Here is an 8,125-nt window from a genome sequence, read left to right as displayed (position 1 = left end):
GCAAACTTGCAGTTAACGTGAAATCTCCATTCTACCCATACCCTAGTTGGGAAAAAAACAAAAATAAAAAAAAAAACAACACTCCTTCTCCCTCCCCACCCTACACAACCATTATTTAATTCTAATCAGTGTAGGCATGCAGTGTAACTGAAAGTTATTCCCACCTGGTAGAAGCACACTCCCTACCAGCCACATTCTGACTGCAGCTCACTGACAACAGCCTCCATACCTCAGTAGCCCGGCTAAGACAGCTAAAAATGGGACATTCTGGGAGAAGGAAGAGCAGAGTTTGCCTCCTCTTTTTTCTTTTGTGCCTTGATTGAATACCTTTAACTCAATCACATCAGCAGCTTTATCCTCAGATTTGTTAACCATGCAGGCTGTCAGTAGTATATTCTTCCCAAATCAGAGTTACTGTCAACTCACAGTACAAGAAATTTTGTCTCTCAGCCAGCTCTGATTATGGTTCTTACTACTAAATATATCATAAACATGTATTTTGCTAGAGTTGTAACTTTACCCCTGCCAAGTGTAAACCAGAATCCTGCTTGCTTGAACTCTCCCAAATCTACCTTAGATCCATTGTTCTTACTGATCAGCTGTAAGACTTTTTTCCTATTTATTAGGAAAAAAAAAAATCTAGATCTACCTGACTTATACATAGCACTTTTTCCCTGCAGCTGTCCTTCCAGAAATAAATATACAGTTACCGTACCCTGAAAACTAAATGCCAGGCACAGAAATCCATCCTGAGGACAGACTTTTTTTTTTTTCCTGAAGTAGGGCATGAGCAGAAGCAGACAGCAGATGGCCCCACTGCTGGTAGCTCACAGTTCTCTCAAGTCTTCACACCACCCTGCGCTTGCTTGCACACCAGTGCCATGTGTTACCGGAAGAGGAACTGCTCCTCTAAGCTATCAAGAACAGCTATTTGCTTGCCACATTTTTACTCTGGGCAACCAAATGATACTTCAGTAAAAGCTCTGCAAATAAGCCATTCGTCTCTATGGGAGTATAGCTCTCCGATCATTGTGACAGGCTGAAAAAAATGCTATTTTCAACGTTCTATCATGAAAAAGGAGCTGGGTAGGTGCCTCTCCCCATCTATTTGTAATCCTTTCTGTTTAATTCTAGCTTCTCTGTACTTCTCTTTTCTAAACCGCCTACAACAGTGCAGATGCTTTCAAGACTTACTATGTATCTTTAGAGACTTACATCTCTTGCACTGTGGTATTCAGTCCATCAAAAGACCAAAGATCTTGAGAGCTCGAGATAAGCCAAGAACTGGGAACAGCTTTAGTGACGGACACCACATGCACGTGTGAATGTGGGAAGCTGGGGCCGGCAGAACCTGCTTTCTTCCCCAAAATCACAAGTTCGAGCTCCCTGAGGCAGCCTCTCCTCAGCCAAACACTGCCCCCGAGGTGGTTTTTTAGGGGAGAAAAAAAACAAACGATGATACAAACCAGTGTCACCTCCCCGTGCAGCAGAGCGGCAGCAATCGGGCTGTGTAAGCTTTCGTGTGGGCACGCCTTCGTTAGCGCTGCCCTACAGCTCGTTAAAAAAGGCGGGAAAGCAGCAGCTCAGCAAAGCCGAAGCAGCGCTGGGACATGAGCACGAGGCAGCAGCGCGTTTTCCCGCCTCAGCGCCGCCATGTGGGGAGAGGCGGGAACTGCACCGCCGGCCGTGCGCAGCGGGCCGCGAGCGCAGCCGTTAAGTTGCATCACCGCAGTTGCAAACAAAAAGCTGCATTAATTCCCAAGGCTCTTGTGCGCTCCACCCTCTCCCAGAAATTCACAGATGTCAGAAGCTAGGTACGCCAGTGCAGCAAGTCTGCAGTCTCTGTATGAGTGTTTGTCACAAGTTTTTTTGATGACACCAGTGCACAAAACAGCCTGGGCAGCTGAGGTCGAAGCAAATCTAGTTCTTTAGTTACAATGGTGAGATCCATTTCTTGGACAATTTTGGTGTCTGTGAGATACACCTCAGAGTAAAAGACACGTCAATGCCAAGAGAAGAGCAGCTTTTCTAAAATACGTAGGCTTTTTCCTCACAACCTTTTATCTGTAGGAATATCCACTTTTAAAAAAATCATTCTTCTAAGTTGCTTTTGCTGCTGCTTAGAAAATCTGCCACTTTCTGTTCCATTTAAAGACATTATTGAGTTTCCCTAAAAATACTGACAGACAAGTTGTAGTACCCAGCATTTGATTGTGGAAATATAGTTAGCAATGAGATTCTAATGAGATTTTGATACTTAAGCCTGGTGTGAGAAGGGTCAGTCTCTTAATCGTGTTAGACACTGAAGAGATTACAGGAGTGACTTCTTCCTCACAGCCTCTCCATCGAGCCACCTCTCTTTAAGTAGATTGGATCATCACATGTAACTTGATAAAAATTGGTATGTGATTCTGTATTAGCTATAAAATCAAACACACAAGTTTATTCATTCTGCAATATGGAAAGGGGCATCCCACTCTGCACATACTTCTGCTAGAATAAACTCTTGGCATAACCACAAAAGTCCAATTAAACAAATGCTGTGAATTCTAACAGGATTTATTCTGTCTGCAGGCTTCACTGGCAGAAGCAAATCAGCACAGAACTAAGACTACTTCTATCCTCTAACTCTCAGTGAGTTTTCTCTGACCTACGATCTCAGTGGAGGTCAGAAATAGTAGCCGAGGGCATCTCTGTCATTCTAGGGCTGCCGCTGCTCCCACTGCACAGCCTATCCAGGAAGACAGAAACAATACTATGTATAAGACAGCAGAAGAGGCTGCTGTGCTTTAACATCAAAATCAGTTTGCCATACTAGGACGTAGCCATAACAACTTTCAAGACAATGTTTTGTACTATTATTACGTATGAAGATCTATGGCCTGATTTTACAGAGGCCATTTCCCTCAGTTATGTGCATTTTATGCCAGTTTCCATTCATTACTGACATTACAGCTGGCAGACAGAAAAATGTAGATTAAGGGAATGTTCTGCCCCAAAACAAAGAGTAAAAGATGACTGTTTAAAACGAGATTTTTTTTAAATCTAAGAAAAAGAAAACCTTGTATAAACCACATTGTATAAAACCACTGTATAAACCACAACTCTGGGAACAATGTTACTGCTAGGCTTTGTTCATTGCAGAATCCTGGGCAATTTTAGTTTAAGTGTGTGAAAAACAGAGTACAAGAGTTAGACTTAATCTATCTAGAAGACAGGGTGGAAGCAGGAGGAAATGTTCATCTGCTTCTCATTTTCAGTATTTTCATTTTAGTGACTGGCCTGGCTGAGCACTTCAATAAGCTGTTCTGAGGTGAGAAATACCTCCATAGATGCAAGGAAGTTGTTGAAAATGGTAATGAACAGAGTCCAGCCAAGCACACTTTTATGAAAAATAGTGCTGAAGCCAAACTGACAAGGAAGGAGTTATGCTAGCTAAAGCCCGTAAACAAACAGGGCCATGCTTCACCCTAGCACAGCTGGCCTCTGAGGAAGCTAATTGTACTTGCTCTTGAAAGAGAAAAGAGCAGATAAGCCACAAAGAGTTTTTTTTTTGTGGGAACAGCTTGTATCAACTCTGGTGAAGGACATGAAAGGAGCCAACTAAAAATACATTCAATCCTGATTGTGGCCAGCTTATTTTGATGGGGACTATTTACATATTTCATTCAGATCTTTAATGTTTTTGTGGTGAATGTCTTTCTTTTTTGAAAAGCCTCAGCCCTTGATTCCTTATTAACTTTTTTTTTCTTATTCTCATGGAAAGCAAATCAAGATATTTAGTCAAAGCCGTGAATTTTAAAGCAGAATTAAACTTGTTACACTTAGGGAATTATTTTAGATATATAATAAGAAAACCCAGCAAGATATCAGGAAGATATCACAGGTTGCCCAGTGAGGTTGTGGATGCCCCCTCCCTGGAAGCATTGAAGGCCAGGCTGGATGGGGCTGTGAGCAACCTGGTCTAGAGGGAGGTGCCCCTGCCTTATAGCAATGGTGTTGGAACTGGTGATCTTAAAAGTCCCTTCCAACTCAAACCATTCTATGATTCTATGATCCAGTGTGTTTTGTTATACAAAGCAGGCAGCTTTTGCAAAGTAGTAAATTCATGCAACTTACTACCTATATTAAGTTTTAAATTTTGAATTTACACATCTCAATTTTAAACTGAATTTCTTACAATCATTACTGTTGCTTGGAGATTGAGTCTTCTGCAGGAGGAGTAACAACTTCCTAACATTTGAAAGGCCCAGCAGAAAATAAACTCCCACAGTTTGGGAAAAACTGAGGAGCAGTAATCAAGATATGTTTCATAAGCTTTTTAACTTTGGGTTCTTCCTTTAATTCTGTTTTTTGTAAACTAATAAGCATTCCCATGGCCTGCTGGCTGCTGTTTTTGCCTGCTTTTGGTGCACAAGGGAAAAGACGACACTATCAGTGATCATGCACACATCTTACCAGTGACAGCATCATGCACAAAGTCATAAACAACCATGGAATGTTAAGTCACAGTCTGTATTACAGATACAACATACACTTGTATTAATTCGCACGAAAAGCAGTATTTACTGGCAGAGGCACACCTCAGATATTATGTTTCAGTCTGCTGAAGAGCTTTTCAAAGATACCACATTTTGAAATTTGAATGGTGTTTGGAATGAAGAACTTACCTTCACTCGGATTCGCTGCCTTCACCTCCTGTAGGAGTGCAAAAATACAAAATATGAAGTTGCTTCTCTTAAGGCCTCCCACTGTGTAGTGGCACACTGCCTACAGCTATCTTTCAAATGCTACCAATAGCTTACTGTATGTAAACCTTGGAGCTTGCATCGGGAATAATGGACAATTCCGTATCCTCCTGACAGTGGTATTTTATTGGCAACAGAAGAAGTTAAATCGGGTGGACACCTTCCAGCTTGGAGGTGGCAGGCAAAATACATGGTGAATTTTCTAGTAAAAACAAAACCAACTTTCTTTTGTAAAACAGTACATTTTTTGTTTTACTTCTTTAGTAGCGGATCCCATGAGATGTATCCAGCATAGTCCCATCCTCTTCTTATTACATTTTTTCTTTCCTTTTTTTTTTTTTTTTTTTTAATTAACATCATGGACTCCCTGGCCTACTTGCATGGCACAGACTTCTTAAAGGTCAAAACCTCTGCCCAACTTGCAATTAACCTGTTAGCAATGTCATTTCTATGGGCAGTGGAAACATCCTGCCACATTTCTATTTCAACAACACTATCTGTATTATTTATATTGCCAGAGAATAACAGAAATCGTTAAAAGCTGGAGTGCCTCAGTCTCGCACACACTATGCAGAGGTAAGTTAACCACATTTCTCACTGCCTCTCAGCATTAGCCAAGTACACCTTTACTTTTGAAATTATCCTGTTTGTTCATCCTTCCAACTCATTTCTCAGCTCAGATTTAACTCATCACACACAGTACAAGCACCACCTCTCTAGCACTTCTTGAAGCACTAAGACAAGCTTGCTGCAGGAGCTGACAGAAAAACAAGCATCAGGCCTGCCAGGGGCAAGCAACATCTGCCTGGGTTGGCAGGTTCTGCCCTAGCTAGGGGAAGAGGCACGCCATGACAACATTTTTCCTAACAGTGACAGGTCTGCCTTCATAACGTTCAGCGCAGTGAGTGAATTTTGGTCAAAACTTGAAAACTATAGTCAATTTCCCATTGGCAGGGGGCATTCTATTCAGAACTGCCAGACCTTGGGGTGTAGCATGTGAATATTAAGGAAAAATTTCTTCAGAAATCCAACACCTACTAGACTGCACTGTAGTTCTGACTGATGCTGACGTGGCAAATCCAGAATGATGTGGTACCTCTCCCCGGGGGAAAACAGCACTTGGGATTGGCAGGATCTGCCTACGAACCTGAGCCAGCAGCTATGTAGGGGGATAATTACTCCTGAATGGAATGAGAACTTTTGACCTCTAGAGCACAGCATGAGGCAGTTTCTTCCTTCCCAAGGGAACTACTGAAGAAGCAAACATTATTATGGATGACGCAGATGAGAAAATAAGAAATGGGGACAGGGAGGAGAATGAATTGTTTAAATGGAAAATTTTAAACGTATCGTGTTTTATTTCCTATCAGTGCATGGAGAATTCAGAGAAGTACAGTTTAGATGAATAAGATGAAAAATTACCACTCAACATTAATTTACAAATAACTTAGTAACTGCAGTGGTATTTCTTCAAGCCCAGAAACCAAATGAGGCAGCCTAGTGCCCTCTTGTGGATTTTACTGTCTAAAGCAACATTTTATTTTTTTGAAAACAATTTTTGAGCTTTGAAGGCTAAGCAGCTCCAGGAAAGCAACACACAGTTCCTCACTGAAAGTAAAGCAGTTTTTTGATAGCCTGTTTTTTCTGATTACTAGTTTTCCGAAGGTGAAGGCTAAAGCAGGCAGCAAACAAAAAGCGACTGCTTTGTTCTAGAGTAGGATTTTTTGAAACATTTCTAATTATTAAAAATCTTGCCACAGAGGTTTTAGGCATAATTAACTACATATAGTTCTGTATACAGATAGTATCAACTTTATCTGCTTGTATTTTCACGTAACGTTCTCACCTCCTTACCAGAAAAGGGCTGTAGTGCAGGGACAGGAATGGAAGATGACCATTTTGTTACCCTCAGAGTAGCTAACTCCTTGCTGGTTTGCTTCCTTGACCTTTTCCATGCTACTGCCAGGTTTCACCAACACACTCCCTCAGACTCTGCACTTTGATAGAAATTGTCAGAGGAACTTATCTTGAATCCACTGTATAGGAAGATATCTTACCTAATTGGAACCTACTAAATCATTAGTGTTCATAAAGTGCTGAATTAGTTTTTAGTCACATGGCATAGAATAACCATAGAGAACCCCATCTACTGTATCAGTAAGGATGGATGTTCACTTGATTACTAATACTAAAAACACACCAAAAACACAACAGGCTACTTAGGTCAGGCAGTAGATGGCACTGAAATCCTTCTATGGGATGGAGTTATGTCATCCAAATGCATAAAACTTCTTAAGGATGAAGTGTATGCATGTCTCAGCATGTTTATATTGTAAGTTTACATTTGGTAAAAGAAAACAGATACCTCATAGTTGGACCTACAAAAGTCAAGAGGAATAAAATGATTTTGTAAACAGTATTATTTCTATAGAAGAATACTTGCAAATAAGTGTTAAAACTCATTGTTCATTTGCTTACTTTTACTCAGTCATCTGAAAATGTAAAAATGATCTCTTTACAAGTAGCTTATTACTTACAAGTAAGAAAGCTTTATTCTTTCCTTTTCTTCTTATTCTTTCAATTGCCTTAAGAATGTGAGTGAAATCAATTTTTGTTTTCAAAGCTTGATCAAAGACTGTTCTTAAAAAATAACAATTCAGTAGAGCTCACCCTAGAGTTGTTTCTTGGCTGTATTGCTGCAGGAATCTCATACATACTAACACCATTCTTCTTCCATCTGGTATGTCCTTTTTCCCAGAGAGAACTTAAATATAAAACTCTTACCTAAAGAAAACTTTATTATATTGTTCCTATTCAAGATAAAAGTCAGTCTAGTTCTAGATTTCTGCCTTAGAAATGCTGTTATAAAGTGAAACAACCAGGAACACTATCACAACAGAGATGACAGAACTAGCATACCAACCAGCAGGATCACATGGATCAGATAAATGTGCCAACCCCGATCTTTCTTACCATACTGCTAATCCGTCCCATACAGAATGGGACGGCTCAGAATCGTCCATCGTAAGGGATCGCTGCTTTCACACACAGCTAGAAATCCTGAGGGCATACTAGCTAGTTTGTGTTTCATGGTCAACAGGTATAGAGTAGTAGGTATAGCTATTTAATAAGGCAGTAACTCCAGACCCATGAGTCTTTACTCACTTTGGCACAACACCAGCTTTCAAGACTGAGTCGGCACCTCCACAGAGCAGTACTTGTGCCATTTGGGCAAACACCAACACCTCCACACCACATTCCTCTGCACAGTCTGGATCTGTCTCAACAGATGCACTGAAATCAGGTCACAGTAATTCTGCAAGGTGAGGACAGATCAGTATTCCCAAGTAATTCACTACCGCACACAGAACAGAGAA

This window comes from Numida meleagris, chromosome 10 (genome assembly GCF_002078875.1).
Source record: "Numida meleagris isolate 19003 breed g44 Domestic line chromosome 10, NumMel1.0, whole genome shotgun sequence".
Taxonomy (NCBI): Eukaryota; Metazoa; Chordata; class Aves; order Galliformes; family Numididae; genus Numida; species Numida meleagris.
Note: the sequence above shows the minus strand (reverse complement) of the source record.